Source organism: Puma concolor, chromosome B4 (genome assembly GCF_028749965.1).
Source record: "Puma concolor isolate L17-30 chromosome B4, mPumCon1.1.hap2, whole genome shotgun sequence".
In the NCBI taxonomy this organism is placed as follows: domain Eukaryota; kingdom Metazoa; phylum Chordata; class Mammalia; order Carnivora; family Felidae; genus Puma; species Puma concolor.
The window spans coordinates 72,106,780-72,124,511 of NC_141673.1; the positions used below are offsets into that span (position 1 = coordinate 72,106,780).

Consider the following 17,732-nt stretch of genomic DNA (forward strand, 5'->3'; position numbering starts at 1 on the left):
GGTCATGACCTGAGCCAAAATCAAGAGTTGGACGCTTAATCCACTGAGTCACTCAGGCACCCCAAATCATTTACCCTTTCTGAGTTTCAGTTTCCTTTCGGTTAAATGAAAGAATTTTATATTTTTGTTTTATGCTTTTAGGGAGAAAGATAATGTATTTGAAGTACCTAAAATGGACCTGCCATGTAGTGGTTCCTTGATACATGTTCAACCCATCATTCTCTATTATTTTCCTTCTCTCTTTCCCCTCCTCTCTACTGCAAAGGATGAGACAAAAGTGACCAGCTTTGGAGCATTCAAGGTCCAAATACACTTGTCACCACCTGTCCTGTCACACTTGCTCTAAATTAGTGGTTGTCACCTTAGGTTATACATTAGAGTCACCTGGAAAGCTCTTAAAGCTCCTGATGCCCAGCTGCACCCTAAACTAAGAGTCTAAGATAGGGACTCGAGCAGTACTTTTATAATCCTCTGGGTGATTCCAATGTATAGTCAAAGTTGACAACTCCCTAAATTCCTCAATTCTTTTGGCATTTGATACACACGTTAGTGGTAAATTATGTTGTTAACATTTTCCAAGTTTTGGGTTGTTTCTGTATTAACCATGTCTTTTGCTTTATGTATTCTGGTGCTTTGAAATCTGGGGCTTTGTTGACACAGGAGAGACCACCTCCCCCAGGTGTAGCCAGTTCCTAGAAATGTTAAACAATTGCCCTGCAAGAGTGCTTTTCAAAAACAAACCAACCAATTCAGAGCCCACCCCTCCAATCACTTCCTTTGTTGGGCTTTCACACTCTGAAAGTAGTAGGTAGATAGATAGTAGCTAGGTAGATAGATAAGTAGGTAGATAGATGTCTATCTATCTACCTACACCCCAGGGCCAGGTACCAGACAGCTACGGAGAGCGCCTATGTCTTAAATATGCTAACATTATTCAAACTAGTCAATCCTAAACCTGCTTACCCAGCCTCACCTGTTTCTTCCTGGAGGAACTGCAATAAAGCCTCTCGCCCACAGTGTCTCTACCTCCCTGCCTCCTCACGGACGCTTCCTGGTGTGGGGTTTCTTGACGGGTGTGCCCTCCCCACTGCTTGGGAACGTGAGTAACACGCTCTTTTCAATGGCAATCGCCTCCCGATCTGGTGGTCTTACTATGCAGCCAAGTTTCTATTAATCCCCATCTTTGTAAGTTCCTTCTGTCAAGTGGACTACAAGCACTTTGAGGGAAGGGACTACATTTCACATTTTCTTAGTGTTCTCATAGTTCTGAATTGAGTGTGGTTAGTGTTGGCTTTTCGATAAATCTTTGTTACAGGATTCAATTTAGGACCTATGGATATAGAATATTGTGTTAAATTGAAAAGTATTCACTGGAAAAGCCCAAATGTTTACCTAACGTGAATTGCAATCCATGTTAGTTCTTCAGGAAAATTGGTACAAGGCAACGTGAGAGACTAATATTAGGAGTTTCTAATGAACTCTGTCTAGTTCTTTCCTTTGTATCTCTTATTAATGTTCTCTTAAAAAAAAAAAAAACACCTAGGCTCATGATTTGATGTTTTTAATAGCCTTTTAAAAACAGGTTCTCACTTGCTTTGAAAACCAATATATCCATGAGGCCGAGAACAGGTTAAAACCTGGTCACCTTATTAATACATTTAGTGGGGGCCAAGATCAGGTTAGGACTTGGTCACCTCATTATTACCTTGTTGAGGCACCTCCAATTTAGTAGCCAAGCAAGGTATTAATGAGGTGGCTGAGTTCTAATCCACTTTTGGCTCTAGGAAAGGCACAGCGTGTAAGGCAGATTAGGACATGTTGTGAAAAATCCCCATTAGATATCAGTAATGCAACTTAACTATAAAAATAGTATGGTCACAAGATTATTAAAAATAATAATGCGTTCTTACCATACCAAAACCAAGCATTGTCCTAGAAATGTCATTTCATACCCAGAACAAATCTGTATGGAAGATTCTATCGTTATTTGGAAGTGAGGAAATTAAAACTCTGAGAGGTTAAGTAACCTATCTAAGGTCACACAGCGAATTATTGGGAGAAACTGTCTGCCTTTTAAAACTGTCTGCAGTCACGCCCCATTCTCCCCTCGCCAGCCTTGGCTTATTTGGAGAACACTCCCCAGGTGATTTTGATGCACAGCTGGGCATGAAAAGTAATGAACTTTGGCAGTATTTTATAAACTGTGGGTCATGATGCACTTGTATGTAATGGAGTCAATTTGGTGGTGTGCAAAAACCACATAAAATTAAACAATATAAAATGGAAACTATCAGTGCATCACATGTAGTAAAGATATATATTTTTCAAGAAGCTCTTGCTACAGTTTTCTATGTATACTGGCTCTGGATGAAAGTGGATTTCTTGCTGTGCTTATGGGTTCAAAAGCATTTGAAAGCTAGTCTAGGGATTATGAATTAGCACTACAGGCCAAAGACCAGACGGTAACTCTCTTGGAGGAGAGCCGTGTATTATTGGAACCAACTACCTAACCGATTTCTAGTTGGAGAATCTTTGAAGGGAGGTGAGGGGGCAATTAAGAGCTGTAGGAATGGGATGGGGCAGGCTTCTGGGATAGAAACTGCTCTGTAAGAAGAGAATGCCTCCCTCATTTGTCCTTCAAATGTAGAAAGCCTCATGGTTCTTGTGGTTACGTTTCTCTACTTATTAGGCTAGAGGGTTTTCAGCTAACATGGCTCATGCAGAGACATGTGACTTTGATTCTTACATGATAAACCCGAGATAGTCTGAATAAAGCTGGCTTGCTAGGAGTTATGCTCGAATCTTCGCATGGCAGCAGACGAGATGTTTCTGTATTTTTGCAGCTGCCCCTGACTCTGGTTTGAACCAAACCACTATCAGCTGCAGACCTCACACCACTGTAGTTTTTAATACTAATAAAACAAATGTGGTTTAAGAAGATGGGAAAAATAAGTTTTACCAAATGTTGCAGTTTTGTTTTTTCTGAATAATATTTCCTGGTACTTTGGGAAGTTGGTTTCACTTTGAGCTTTAACTTCAGGGAGTTTCTCTGAATTATTCCCATTTACAAGTTGACGAAGCTGAACTAGTATAACCTGAGGTACGAGCGAGCACTGTCAAAATTGAGGTTTAACAAGGTAGCTGTTACTTTAAAACCAAACAAAACAAATGCCAAATGCCGTGTATTTACTTCTTAGAAGAAAGAACATTAAAAGAATGAAAAGTAATGTTGAGTAAATATTGCTGTCGGTGTTTTCCTGGAGGCTGTGGTGCAAATCCTATAAACATGTTGCCCAACACTTGCTCATCTTGCCAAAACCCCTTTTCCAACAAGGTGCATACACACGCCCCCAAGACTGCCTACACACGTCCATTCTGACCTGAGTGGTTTATAAGTGCTTGTGACTGGAGCACTTCTTGTTTCCCCAGCAATGTTCCTGCTTGCAAACGAGGTAGCCATCAAGCTGAAGTTTTCAAGTAGAATCACAATAGGCAACATAGGGCATCTTCTTCTCCTGTTTGGAAAATTGTTACTAACCTCAGACATTAGGTTACGTATTCTAGAGGTAAATATTAGCCTGATCTCTTTCCAAACTCTTCCCTGACCCCACCGCAGACGACATCATGCAATCACTGAAGTTCATGAAGTTATTTATTCCATTCAAAATGTTTCACAGTCTGCTAAGTGAACATGTAGTCATTGAAGTTTTATGTAAAGACCTGTTTATATAGTGTTCCAGAAATACTCACACACAATTGCGCACAAGTAGAGTAGAGTTAAACCACTTCCAGGGTGTTTCTGGTCTTGCTCAGCGGCTGATAAAGTCCCCAGAAGTACCTAATAAATAGGCCAGTAATTTTTGGTTACAAGAAAATAGATTAAAATCCTTATATACTAATAAATTGTGAAGGTTTTTTAGCTTTTTTCTCTTCTCCGCTTTTGATGTAAACATTCATAATAAGTCCCGAATCGATAAAACCTTTAAAAATAATTCCTTTATTACTAAAAAAAAAAAAAAATTAAAACCTACCAAGATTTCTAACTTCTGTCAAAGTTTCATGTCAAAATAGAACAATAATAATGAAAACGGTTAAACGACTGGAATGTCCGTGTGTGGGGGGGGTTTGATACAATTTGGATCTTCTGCTGTAGTTGCCACTGTCAGTGTTTTATATGGAATTAGATGCCAGTATGAAAAAGAGTAGAATAAGCTTGCTACTTCTCAGGGCTGGTTATTACAAAGCTGTGAGCCCCCCCTCTTTTTTCTTTTTTCTTTTTTTTTTTTTTTTTTTGAGAGAGGGCGCGAGTGACGGACAGAGAGAGAGGGAGAGAGAGAATCCCAGAGGGGCAGAGAGTGGGGGTGGGGAGAAGTTGGGCTCACCCCAGGCGCGGGCCCGGACTCACAAACCCGAGAGATCTTGACCTGTGCTGAAATCGGATGCTTAACTGACTGAGCCACCCAGGGGCCCCCAACAATTCATGCGTTAGAAGTGTGGTCAGCTCAGGTATTGACGAATGATCTTGTTGAGTGTACCAACCAAATTGATTGTGCCAGAAGTTTTAATTAAATTGAATACACTCAGATAAAAATCCTTTTATAGATGGAGCAGCTGGGTGGCTCAGTTGGATAAGCGACCGACTTCGGCTCAGGTCATGGTCTCACGGTTTGTGGCCCCAAGGCCTGCACTGGGCCCTGTGCTGACAGCTCAGAGCCTGGAGCCTGCTTCCAACTCTGTGTCTCCCTCTCTCTCTGCCTCTCTCCTGCTCGTTGTCTCTCTGTGTGTGTCTGTGTGTGTGTGTCTCTGTGTGTGTGTCTCTGTCTCTGCGCGCGTGTCTCTGTGTGCGTGTCTCCTCTGTCTCTCAAAAATAAACATTAAAAAATTACAAAAAAACTTTTACAATGTATATATTCCCTATACCAACACTACCCACAATGCAATGTGTCCATTTAAGCTTTATAAAATCTTTATTTGTTGCGATTTTAATGTATACTTTTTCTCTATACCAGAAATACAGATGCAAGCATTAAACTAGAATATATGTGCTGTTAGTTTTTTTTTATTAAGTTTTATTTCTAAGACAAAACAACTCTCAGTATATCACGAATCCAAGACAAAAGAAAGAAATCAAGCGATGCATCCATGGCCTAATTATGGAATAAAAACTGCCAATAGTGACAAGATTCTACTGAATTTGCTACCCCATCGTAAAATTTATTCGTGAATGTTGTTCCCAGTATCTGTATTCCATGCAAAACTCTGAAACAGTACTTATCACACAGGATTGTGGTTGCTTATTTGCTTGGTTTCCTACAGTTCTTGAGAGAGAACCGTCTTCTATGCCAGTGGCTGGGTATATATTATATATATTATATACCAGTGGCTAACTCAGTTAGCAGGGTTTTTTTTTTTTTTAATTGAGCTCAAACTAACACACCCTTATATATACACATGTATATATAAGTGTGTATATAAGTCCATTACACACATAAGTATATAATGCCATCCCAGTCACCAATGAGTTTTCCCATTGAAGGCATTGTCCCACCAGAAGTGTGTGTGGGTTCCTTTTTTAACAAGAAAAATTGCCAGCAATATCAAGGTGTGCAGGAGAACAGGAAGTCCCTTTGGGATTGCTGAGGGCAGTGTCCTTTTGAAGGAGATTTCTAATAGCTCTGGCTATGAGGAGTGGCCCCAGTGGAAAGCATGTGGTTGCCAGAAAGAAATGATGTATGAGGATTCTAGGTTCATGCAGTGGTAGCTGCTGGGAAACTTGAAGTGAAAGAGATGAATGCCTAAAGCTGCACCCACAGAAGCTCATGCATGGGTAGGGCACCCTTTACCAGATTACCAAGGAAATGGAATCTTCCTTCACAGTAGTGGACAAGTACTATCTCTCGGGATATTTAGAAGAATAAAAAGCCCATGGCACTAAGAAAAGATAAAATGGAGTGAGCCCTTTCAATAGTCCCTAGAATTTTTAGACAAGTGGGTAGGAAATTGGACTTTGTGCTAATAAGATGTGTAAGGATCAAAGAAATTTACAAATAAAAGATCTATGATTATGTTTGTAACTAAAGGTATGAAGCTATTGTGGATAAGTGTGTGTGTATTTAGCTACCAATAGTCAGAAATATATAAAAACTCTACTGCATGACTGAGAATTTCACTTGAAGAGAAGGGTAGTTGTAAAACTGTCACATTTGTAAAGAAAAAAACACTTTATGGATGGCTAAAATAGGGATTTTTTTTAAAATATTGGAGTCTTCCCTTCTATAAGAATTACTGACTCATCATTCAACCACTTGTTATTTATTTATTTATTTATTTATTTATTTATTTATTTATTTATTCATTGTCAAAGCAGACAGTGTATTAGGGAGGAAGCCTGTAGTCTGCTGGGACTCTTCATTCCCTGGGACGGAAGGGAGTTAAGGAGTTTGTACTCCTCAATACATTTGACGTTCCAAGAAATCTTATAACAAAAGAGGAAGCAATTAATCTATGAAAGTTTTTTTTATAAAAGGGAAAGCACTAATACTTTGAGGGGAAAGAAAAGTTGTCAGGATCAACAGTAAATGCTCTGTGGATGAAAGGCACCTGCACAGCAACGGGGAGCAAATGGGGAGAATGGGGAACAGTGGTCAAAGAGGAGCACTCAGGTCACTGCCGGAGACCCAGGAGGGGTCTGAGGCAGGACAGGGGCAGCAAATACCCTTGATACTCACCCCAAAGGAGGGAACTGGGGGATACTGTCAACAGAATAGAACATTGTCACAATGGACAGCTGTTGACTAGGAACAGCCAAGGTAGACAGAGAGGTTTACATCCAGGAGTAAAACATTCTTGTGACTTGTCTCCATTTTCACTCTCCAATTCTGTCTTGTGAAAGGAGATATAAGGGGGACCATGTTCAATAACAGGTTCCAAAAAATTTCAGAGAAGATGAATTATTTACAAAAACTGAGTGTTTACTGGGGCATATCCCTCTAAGCCACACAGTGGCAGTCCTAGGCACAGAGCACACATTCAGTCAAGAGCATTTGAATTGAACCAACAGATGACTGAATATTGAGTTGCCTACCAAAATGAAGAATGAGCTAAGGTCAAATCCCAGCTCTGTCCACTATACGGACCATGCACTTCCAAAATATTTTCATCCTTCACCCTCATGGTAAAAAAGTACTTGTTTTTGTCTTTCAACCAAAATTTAAAGCAGATAAAGATCAATGCTATGATTATTATTATATCCATTACCTTGCGCAATGTTACAGTTACATAATAGCTATGCAATAAATACTTGAGTTTATTAAGATTAATAAATTGTTTATTCCTGTCTCCTAGTTTTGCCTCCATTGCTGTGGGATGATGTAAAGTGACTCAAGTTTGATGTATTTAGAGTAATAGTGACTTGCAGGATTTATTAATTTTTTTGTCTGAAAATGTCTTTATGTTAGAAGCCTTCGTGGAAAAAAAAATCAGTTTCATTGAGCTGTAACTCATATACAATAAAATGAAACACTTAAAAAATCTACATTTCAGTACATTTTGACAAATACATACAGGTATATAGCCAGTGCCACAGTCATGATATAAAGCATTTCTAGCACTGTAAAGTTCCCTTATGCCCCTTGGTAGTTAACTCCTTCCCCCAGTTCTTGGCTCTGGAAACTACTTCTCTACTTCTGTCACTAGAATGTGATGTAAGTAAAATCATACAGTATATACTTCCATTTATTACAATTGTTTTGAGATTTATTGTTGCGTGTATCAGCAGTTCTTTATTGCTGACTATTTGATTTTATGGATATACCATGATTTGTTTATCCAACAGTTGATAGACATTTTTCATTTTGGCTATTATGAGTAACCTGTTAGAAACATTGGAGTTTATTTTAGTGTAAGCATAGGTTTTCATCTGTCTTTGACAAATACCTAGGAGTTGGATTAACAGGTCATATTGTAGGTGAATATCCAATGTTATAAGAAACTGCCAATCTGTTTTCCGAATGGACTATATACATACCGTTTTGTGTTTCCCCCAGCAATGTGTGAGAGTTCCTGGAATGCTTATCCTCGTCAGCATTTGGTATTGTCAGTCTTTTTCATTCCAGCTATTCTAGTGCACATGAAATGGTATCTAACATTGTATTTAATTTGCATTTTCCTAATAACTAAGAATACTAAGCATCTTTTCATATGTTTATTTGCCATTCATTTTGCCATTTCTGTATCTTTGGCAAAGTGTCTGTTCAAATGCAATTTTTGAATGGAGTTGCTTGCCTTTGTATTACTGAGTTTTGAGATTCTGTATGAATTCTGGAATAGGTCTTTTATTATATATTTTGAAAACATTTTCTTCCAGTTGGCCTCTTTCATAATGTGCTATTTGAAGAGCAAAAGGTGTGAATTTTTATGAAGTTCTATTTATCAATTTTCTTCCTTATGTCTTATACTTTTAATAATCTAAGAAAATTTTGCCTACTCTAAAGTTAAGGTTTCCTCATAATTTTTTCTAGAAACTTAATATTTTTAGTTTTTCCACTGAAACTTAGGATCCATTTTAGTGTTTAGTATGTTGTTAGGTAAAGATAAAAATTTCCTCCTCCCCTTGTCTCTACCTCTACCTTTCTTCATTTATTCACATTGATATCCATTGTCTGTGCATCATTTGATGAAAGGACTATCCCTTCCTCATTACCTTAGAACATGTATTGAAAGTTTATTTATCAAATACTTGTGGATCATTGTTCCAATTTGTACATCTATTCTCCTGCCAATCACATGTTATCTCAGTTACTAACTTTATAGTAAATATTGAACTCAGGAAGGATGCATTCTCCAACCTTGTTTTTCTTTTTTAAATTGTTTGGACTATTCCTCACACTTCCCCATTTATTTTATTTATTTATTTTTTATTTTTTATTTTTTTCAATATATGAAGTTTATTGGGAAATTGGTTTCCATACAACACCCAGTGCTCATCCCAAAAGGTGCCCTCCTCAATACTCATCACCCAAACTCCCCTCCCTCCCACTGCCCATCAACCCTCAGTTTGTTCTCAGTTTTTAAGAGTCTGTTATGCTTTGGCTCTCTCCCACTCTAACCTCTTTTTTTTTTTCCCTTCCCCTCCCCCATGGGTTTCTGTTAAGTTTCTCAGGATCCACATAAGAGTGAAACCATATGGTATCTGTCTTTCTCTGTATGGCTTATTTCACTTAGCATCACACTCTCCAGTTCCATCCATGTTGCTACAAAGGGCCATATTTCATTCTTTCTCATTGCCACGTAGTACTCCATTGTATATATAAACCACATCTTCTTTATCCATTCATCAGTTGATGGACATTTAGGCTCTTTCCATAATTTGGCTATTGTTGAGAGTGCTGCTATAAACATTGGGGTACAAGTGTCCCTATGCATCAGTATTCCTGTATCCCTTGGATAAATTCCTAGCAGTGCTATTGCTGGGTCATAGGGTAGGTCTATTTTTAGTTTTTTGAGGAAACTCCACACTGTTTTCCAGAGTGGCTGCACCAGTTTGCATTCCCACCAACAGTGCAAGAGGGTTCCTGTTTCTCCACATCCTCTCCAGCATCTATAGTCTCCTGATTTGTTCATTTTGGCCACTCTGACTGGCATGAGGTGATATCTGAGTGTGGTTTTGATTTGTATTTCCCTGATGAGGAGAGATGTTGAGCATCTTTTCATGTGCCTGTTGGCCATCCGGATGTCTTCTTTAGAGAAGTGTCTATTCATGTTTTCTGCCCATTTCTTCACTGGGTTATTTGCTTTTCAGGTGTGGAGTTTGGTGAGCTCTTTATAGATTTTGGATACTAGCCCTTTGTCCGATATGTCATTTGCAAATATCTTTTCCCATTCCGTTGGTTGCCTTTTAGTTTTGTTGGTTGTTTCCTTTGCTGTGCAGAAGACTTTTATCTTCATAACGTCCCAGTAGTTCATTTTTGCTTGTAATTCCCTTGCCATTGGGGATGTGTCGAGTAAGAAATGGCCACGGCTGAGGTTAGAGAGGTCTTTTCCTGCTTTCTCCTCTAGGGTTTTGATGGTTTCCTGTCTCACATTCAGGTCCTTTATCCATTTTGAGTTTATTTTTGTGAATGGTGTGAGAAAGTGGTCTAGCTTCAACCTTCTGCATGTTGCTGTCCAGTTCTCCCAGCACCATTTGTTAAAGAGACTGTCTTTTTTCCATTGGATGTTCTTTCCTGCTTTGTCAAAGATGAGTTGGCCATACGTTTGTGGGTCTAGTTCTGGGGTTTCTATTCCATTCCATTGGTCTATGTGTCTGTTTTTGTGCCAATACCATGCTGTCTTGATGATGACAGCTTTGTAGTAGAGGCTAAAGCCTGGGATTGTGATGCCTCCTGCTTTGGTCTTCTTCAAAATTACTTTGGCTATTCGGGGACTTTTGTGGTTCCATATGAATTTTAGGATTGCTTGTTCTAGTTTCCAGAAGAATGCTGGTGCAATTTTGATTGGGATTGCATTGAATGTGTAGATAGCTTTGGGTAGTATTGACATTTTGACATATTTATTCTTCCAATCCATGAGCACGGAATGTTTTTCCATTTCTTTATATCTTCTTCAATTTCCTTCATAAGATTTCTATAGTTTTCAGCATACAGATCTTTTACATCTTTGGTTAGATTTATTCCTAGGTATTTTATGCTTCTTGGTGCAATTGTGAATGGGATCAGTTTCTTTATTTGTCTTTCTGTTGCTTCATTGTTAGTGTATAAGAATGCAACTGATTTCTGTACATTGATTTTGTATCCTGCAACTTTGCTGAATTCATGTATCAGTTCTAGCAGACTTTTGGTGGAGTCTATCGGATTTTCCATGTATAATATCATGTCATCTGCAAAAAGTGAAAGCTTAACTTCATCTTTGCCAATTTTGATGCCTTTGATTTCCTTTTGTTGTCTGATTGCTGATGCTAGCGCTTCCAACACTACGTTAAACAACAGCAGTGAGAGTGGACATCCCTGTCGTGTTCCTGTTCTCAGGGAAAAAGCTCTCAGTTTTTCCCCATTGAGGATGATGTTAGCTGTGGGCTTTTCATAAATGGCTTTGATGATCTTTAAGTATGTTCCTTCTATCCCGACTTTCTCGAAGGTTTTTATTAAGAAAAGTTGCTGAATTTGGTCAAAGGCCTTTTCTGTATCAATTCACAGGATCATATGGTTCTTATCTTTTCTTTTATTAATGTGATGTATCACATGGATTGATTTGTGAATGTTGAACCAGCCCTGCATCCCAGGGATGAATCCCACTTGATCATGGTGAATAATTCTTTTTATATGCTGTTGAATTCGATTTGCTAGTAACTTATTGAGAATTTTTGCATCCATATTCATCAGGGATATTGGCCTGTAGTTCTCTTTTTTTGCTGGGTCTCTGTCTGGTTTAGGAATCAAAGTAATACTGGCTTCATAGAATGAGTCTGGAAGTTTTCCTTCCCTTTCTATTTTTTGGAATAACTTGAGAAGGATAGGTATTATCTCTGCTTTAAACGTCTGGTAGAACTCCCCTGGGAAGCCATCTGGTCCTGGACTCTTATTTGTTGGGAGATTTTTGATGACTGATTCAATTTCTTCGCTGGTTATGGGTCTGTTCAAGCTTTCTATTTCCTCCTGATTGAGTTTTGGAAGAGTGTGGGTGTTGAGGAATTTGTCCATTTCTTCCAGGTTGTCCCATTTGTTGGCATATAATTTTTCATAGTATTCCCTGATAATTGTTTGTATCTCTGAGGTATTGGTTGTAATAATTCCATTTTCATTCATGATTTTATCTATTTGGGTCATCTCCCTTTTTTTTTTTTTTTTTTTTTGACAAACCTGGCTAGAGGTTTATCAATTTTGTTTAATTTGTCAAAAAAATAACCAACTCTTGGTTTTGTTGATCTGCTCTACAGTTTTTTTATATTCTATATTGTTTATTTCTGCTCTGATCTTTATTATTTCTCTTCTTCTGCTGGATTTAGGCTGTCTTTGCTATTCTGCTTCTATTTCCTTTAGGTGTGCTGTTAGATTTTGTATTTGGGATTTTTCTTGTTTCTTGAGATAGGCCTGGATTGCAATGTATTTTCCTCTCAGGACTGCATTTGCTGCATCCCAAAGCGTTTAGATTGTTGTATTTTCATTTTCATTTGTTTCCATATGTTTTTTAATTTCTTCTCTAATTGCCTGGTTGACCCATTCATTCTTTAGTAGGGTGTTCTTTAACCTCCATGCTTTTGAAGGTTTTCCAGACTTTTTCCTGTGGTTGATTTCAAGCTTCATAGCATTGTGGTCTGAAAGTATGCATGGTATGATTTCAATTCTTGTATACTTATGAAGGGCTGTTTTGTGACCCAGTATGTGATCTATCTTGGAGAATGTTCCATGTGCACTCGAGAAGAAAGTATATTCTGTTGCTTTGGGATGCAGAGTTCTAAATATATCTGTCAAGTCCATATGATCCAATGTATCATTCAGGGCCCTTGTTTCTTTATTGACCGTGTGTCTAGATGGTCTATCCATTTCTGTAAGTGGAGTGTTAAAGTCCTCTGCAATGACCACATTCTAATCAATAAGGTTGCTTATGTTAGTGAGTAATTGTTTTATATATTTGGGGGCTCCTGTATTCGGCGCATAGACATTTATAATTGTTAGCTCTCCTGATGGATAGACCCCGTGATTATTATATAATGCCCTTCTTCATCTCTTGTTACAGCCTTTAATTTAAAGTCTAGTTTGTCTGATATAAGTATGGCTACTCCAGCTTTCTTTTGACTTCCAGTGGGATGATAAATAGTTCTCCATCCCCTCACTCTCAATCTGAAGGTGTCCTCAGGTCTAAAATGAGTATCTTGTAGACAGCAAATAGATGGGTCTTGTTTTTTTTATCCATTCTGATACCCTATGTCTTTTGGTTGGCGCATTTAGTCCATTTACATTCAGTGTTACTATAGAAAGATACGGGTTTAGAGTCATTGTGATGTCTGTAGGTTTCATGCTTGTAGTGATGTCTCTGATACTTTGTCTCACAGGATCCCCCTTAGGATCTCTTGTAGGGTTGGTTTAGTGGTGACGAATTCCTTCAGTTTTTGTTTATTTGGGAAGACCTTTATCTCTCCTTCTATTCTAAATGACAAACTTGCTGGATAAAGGATTCTCGGCTGCATATTTTTTCTGTTCATCACATGGAAGATCTCCTGCCATTCCTTTCTGGCCTGCCAAGTTTCAGTAGAGAGATCGGTCACGAGTCTTACAGGTCTCCCTTATATGTTAGAGCACGTTTATCTCTAGCTGCTTTCAGAATTTTCTCTTTATCCTTGTATTTTGCCAGTTTCACTATGATATGTTGTGCAGAAGATCGATTCAAGTTCCGTTTGAAGGGAGTTCTCTGTGCCTCTTGGATTTCAATGCCTTTTTCCTTCCCCAGATCGGGGAAGTTCTCAGCTATTATTTCTTCAAGTACACCTTCAGCACCTTTCCCTCTCTCTTCCTCCTCTGGAATACCAATTATGCGTATATTATTTCTCTTTAGTGCATCACTTAGTTTTCTAATTTTCCCCTCATACTCCTGGATTTTTTTATCTCTCTTTTTCTCAGCTTCTTCTTTTTCCATAATTTTATCATCTAGTTCACCTATTCTCTCCTTTGCCTCTTTAATCCGAGCCGTTGTTGTCTCCATTTTATTTTGCAACTCGTTGATAGCATTTTTTAGCTCCTCCTGGCTGTTCTTTAGTCCCTAGATCTCTGTAGCAAGAGATTCTCTGCTGTCCTTTATATTGTTTTCTAGCCCAGTGATTAATTTTATGACTATTCTTCTAAATTCACTTTCTGTTATATTGTTTAAGTCATTTTTGATCAGTTCGTTAGCTGTTGTTATTTCCTGGATGTTTTTCTGAGAGGAATTCTTCCGTTCGTCATTTTGGATAGTCCCTCGAGTGGTGTGAGACTGCAGGGCACTTCCCCTGTGCTGTCTTGAATAACTTGAGTTGGTGGGCGGGGCCGCAGTCAGACCTGATGTCTGCCCCCAGCCCACCGCTGGGGCCACAGTCAGACTGGTATGTGCCTTCTCTTCCCCTCTCCTAGGGGCGGGATTCACTGTGGGGTGGTGTGGCCCGTCTGGGCTACTTGCACACTGTCAGGCTTGTGGTGCTGGGGATCTGGCATATTAGTTGGGGTGGATCGGCAGGGTGCACAGGGGCGGGAGGGGCAGGTTCAGCTTGCTTTTCCATCAGAGATCCGCTTTGGGAGGGGCCCTGCGGCACCAGGAGGGAGTCAGACCCGCCTGAGGGATGGATCAGCAGAAGCGCAGTGTTGGGTGATTGCGTGGGGCAAGCAAGTTCCCTGGCAGGAACTGGTGCCCTTTGGGATTTTGGCTGGGGGATGGGCGAGGGAGATGGCGCTGGTGAGCGCCTTTGTTCCCCGCCAAGCTGAGCTCTGTCGTCCGGGGCCCAACAACTCTCCCTCCTGTTGTCCTCCAGCCCTCCTGTTGTCCGAGCAGAGCTTTTAGCTTATAACCTTCTAGATGTCAGGTCCTGCTTGCTGTCGGAACACACTCCCTCCGGCCCCTCCGCTTTTGCCAGCCAGACTCGGGGGCTCTGCTTGGCTGGCGGGCCACCCCTCTGCTCTGGCTGCCTCTCGCCAGTCTGTGCAGCTCGCACCGCCTCTCGGCCCTTCCTACCCTCTTCCGAGGGCCTCTCGTCTGCTCCGGAGACTCCATTCTGCTAGTCTTCTGGCGGTTTTCTGGGTTATTTAGGCAGGTGTAGGTGGAATCTAAGTGATCAGCAGGACGCGGGGTGAGCCCAGCGTCCTCCTAGGCCATCTTCCCAGGATCCTTCACCCATTTATTGTAGATGCAACTTTCTGGGAGTTTGGTTGGAATTGCTTTGAAACTATAGATCAAGAGAGATAATTGACCTCATAATTATATTCTATGAACTTGCTAGACTCTCATTTCTAGTTTCTTTGTGAGTTCCTTAGGATTTTACACATAGACGATTATATCGTTTATGAATAAAAATAGTTTTATTTCTACCTTCCCAATCCATCTAAGGATGAAAGCCAACTTCCTTGTTTTATAGTAGAAAATCATTAAATATGTTGCTGTAGGTTTATGTTGAATGGCCTTTATCAAGTTGAGGAAGTTCCCTTGTATTCCTAGTTTACTCTTTTTTATCATGAATGACTGTTAAGTTTTTACAAATGGTTTTTCTGTATCTACTGAGAAAACATGCTTTTCCCCTCTAGTTTGTTAATATGGTAAATTTCATTGATTTATTATCAAATGATACAACTACCTTGTATCTCTGAGATGAATCCTACTTAGTGATGGTATATTATCTGATAAAACTTATTTCTGGATTCCATTTGCTACATTGTCTTAAATGCAAAATTAAGTTTACAAATTAGTCTGCTGCTTTTTTTAAAATTTCTTTTACTTTATTTTTTTATGTAGCTTTTTTTTCTTGTAATGTCTTTGGTTTTGGTATTTGAGTATTTCTGGCCTCATAGAATGAGTAGGGAAGTGTTCCCTCTTATAGTTTCATATAGAATCTTTTGAAGAAAATAAATTCTATTAGTAATATAGTTTTAGAAATTAAGGATACAAAGTGAGATTGGAATTCTGTGTCTTATAATACTTTACAATATAAACACTAATGTCTCATATAAAAGATATGTCATAATGTAAAATTACAGATAAGGATCAAAGTTAATAAAACATGTTATCTAGATTTTTGTTATGCATGCTACAGAAATGAATTGTAAATCAAAACAACCTAGAAGGTAAGATTGCTTTTATAAATAATTTAATAACAGCATTTTGAAACCACACCCTTTATTACATCATCCAAAAATAGTAATGAGTAGGGTGTGGCGAGGGAAATAAAAATCTATTGAATTTTTCATTTTATATAGGATAAAGTTAGGCTAAACCTTTCATTTCTTGATTTCAAATTTATGGAAACAAGGTTAATGTTTAAGGAATGTTTTACAGTACTTAAATTCTATTACTAATAGAATTAAAAGGAGTTTACATAACTACCATATTTCTGCAGAGTTTAAAAGAAAATAAGTCCATATGTTTATACATGTATGTATATACATGTGAATCCATCACATATTGTTAGTAAAAAATAAAAAGTTCAAGATGAGAACTACAATTTTAAACATGGGATTTATGAAAGAAAACAGTTGTCAGTTTTACTCAATTTAATAATAATCATGGTTATTTAAAAAAGTTTCTTAAGCAGAAAATCTAAAGACAAAGTGCCAGAGAATTTAAACAACAACCAGAACAACAAAAGGATTCTCAAGAATTATCCAGCAAAAACAAAAAGAAAAAGTAAGTATTGGAGTTAAAACCTGAGGCAAAAAATTAACTGGGACCAGAAAACATGTCAATAAAATATTAGATGCATATAAATGAAGAAAGAGAAAGGACATATGTTATTAGAATAAATAACCTAATTGCAGAATGAAGCAAAACAAAACAAAAACAAAAAACCTTGGACCTTGGAAAAAATTTAGCCAAACATAATGGTTTGAGTGACATTACAAACCTATTTCTGCTCTTAACAAGTAAAACTGGCATAAACATAAATGAGTATAGAAGTTAAGTTATAAGTAGTGAAGTTCAAGGTGTCGATAAATGGATATATAACATACCAGCAATCATAGACTATAACTTAAAATATTTTAAACTTTTCATTAAAAAATGGTATATGAAAGGCCATGTATCCCTTATTTATCTTCAATTGTTAACTCCTAGACTGTATCACTTCATCCCACTCTGCATTATTGTAAAGCGAATCCAAGAGCTCATACCATTCCAACTACTGAAATTTACTTTCTAATCTTTATTTTTATTTATTTTTTTTAAAATTTATTTATTTATTTATGAGACAGAGAGAGACCGAGCATGAACGGGGGAGGGGCAGAGAGAGAGGGAGACACAGAATCGGAAGCAGGCTCCAGGCTCTGAGCCATCAGCCCAGAGCCCGACGCGGGGCTCGAACTCACAGACCGCGAGATTGTGACCTGAGCTGAAGTCGGACGCTTAACCGGCTGAGCCACCCAGGCACCCCTACTTTCTAATCTTTAAAACATAACTTTAATAATATTATTACACTTAAAATTTAACAATTATTCCTAAACCTGATCAAATATCTTTTCAGTGATTATGATTATTTGAACATTTACTTGGTCAAATCAGGATGATGGCACATCTAAAAGAAAATAACAGCTATCTTCAGAAAACCAGCTTTACACTCAAACTCCCGGGAAAAATTGTAGAAGAAAGTACCTCAAAATGCTAAAATATTTATTTCTATGTGGTGAAATACAAGCTTTTAAAATTATCTTTTTATATCATATGAAAATTTTCTAAATTTTCTAATACCCAAGAGAACATTACAGTCATTCATTATCATAAATAAACTAATGATGCACTTGTTAAATGAAATCCCTTTTAATCTGGTTAAGAATGGTAACCAAGTTATTAACTGTTGCTGTATGTTTTCTTAACTTGTGAAATATTTGTCTACATGTAAAATACAAATAACAGCAGAAGAGATTATCAATAAGAAAACACTCCTTTTCACGATTTTGTCTCCAAATTGAATTTTAAGGCATAGTTCCATTAGCCGTAATGTTCATTAAGGTTCAAAAAGCAACCCTTCCTCAACCAAGTGCATTGCATTTTCAGATTCACTTTAAAGC

General features: G+C 38.2%; 1 long non-coding RNA gene across 1 annotated transcript in view; it reads left to right on the forward strand.

The window, feature by feature from the left end:
• Positions 1-1,015: 1,015 nt before the first annotated feature.
• Positions 1,016-17,732, forward strand: part of LOC147579214 (uncharacterized) — an 88,739-nt gene continuing 72,022 nt past the window's right edge. Inside the window, exon 1 of the long non-coding RNA XR_015253141.1 lies at positions 1,016-1,099. This is a non-coding gene — a long non-coding RNA (uncharacterized LOC147579214). The remainder of the gene's footprint in view (positions 1,100-17,732) is intronic.